This window comes from Myotis nattereri (assembly GCF_964212035.1).
Source record: "Myotis nattereri genome assembly, chromosome: 2".
In the NCBI taxonomy this organism is placed as follows: Eukaryota; Metazoa; Chordata; class Mammalia; order Chiroptera; family Vespertilionidae; genus Myotis; species Myotis nattereri.
In genome coordinates this window covers 209,276,870-209,277,926 of record NC_138076.1, presented here as the reverse complement: position 1 = coordinate 209,277,926, position 1,057 = coordinate 209,276,870, and positions in this window count along the sequence as shown.

Below are 1,057 nucleotides of genomic sequence, written 5' to 3'. Positions count from 1 at the left end.
CTCTGCCTGTGCGTGAGGTTTTTTCCTTCCTCTTCCCACCCCCGTGTTGGGGTGGGTTTCGTGGTTGTGAGAGGGGTGTCTTAGGAAACGCTTGTCCTTCCGGTGCGAACATGGGGGGAATTCACATTGTCAGAGGCCAGAATTGCATCCCTGCACCCAGCCTCCTCTGTGGGACCCTCGGTGCCGCCCCCGAGGGCCAGGCCTGGAGCAGGGCCTGCTGGGCTGGGGGGCACTGCCTCTACTCACCAGGCCAGGTGTCTGGCCGGCAGGGCACCTTCCTGCAGCCGCCTCCGCATGCCTTCGAGGGGGCTGGGGGGGGGGGGGCTGCTGACTTGGGCCCTCAGGAATGCTGTGGGGGTGGGGAAATTCCCAGCCTCAGCTTGGCTCTCCTGCAGCTTCCGGCTGCCTTTTCCTTAGGCCTGAACTCAGCATCTCAGCATCGGGTGAGGATCAGGGGCCCCCACCTGAGGGGGAGGAGGAAGGCCTGTGGATCAAGCCAACCTATGTGGTTTGGCCTTTCCCCAACTTTCCTATCCCGTGCCTTCTCCCAGCCCCGCCATCTTCACACCCACAGCCGGCCTCTCCGAAACCCTCACTGCAGCGGTGCACCTCCTGTAACATTTCTGTGTTCGAGCCTGGGCCCCTCCGGCTCCCAGTGCTGGCCCCCGTGCCCTCGGAGAACCTTCCTGGCACAGATGGGTAAGCCGAGGCTGCAAGCAGCTACATAAGCCACTAAAGGTCACACAGCTAGGAAGGCTCCCGTCTGGATTCAAACCGCGCTTTCCCTGCCCGGCACAGTGCACTCTGCCGCCTGGGCCCAGGAGGACTGCGGCTGCTTGTCGGCCTGCAGGCTGGGACTGAGGAAGCCCTGCCCCGCCTGTGCCTCCTGGAACACCAGGAAAGCGTCTTCTACTTGGCTGTAGAAGATCAGCCCTCCTCGCGAAAGTGCCGGGAGATGACTCTTCAAGCTGGGAATTTTCCTCTCGGAGCGGGACTGTTTTCTCGCTGAAGGGATGCCCAGGAAAGAAACGTAACCCTACATTTCATTGTGCTCCCG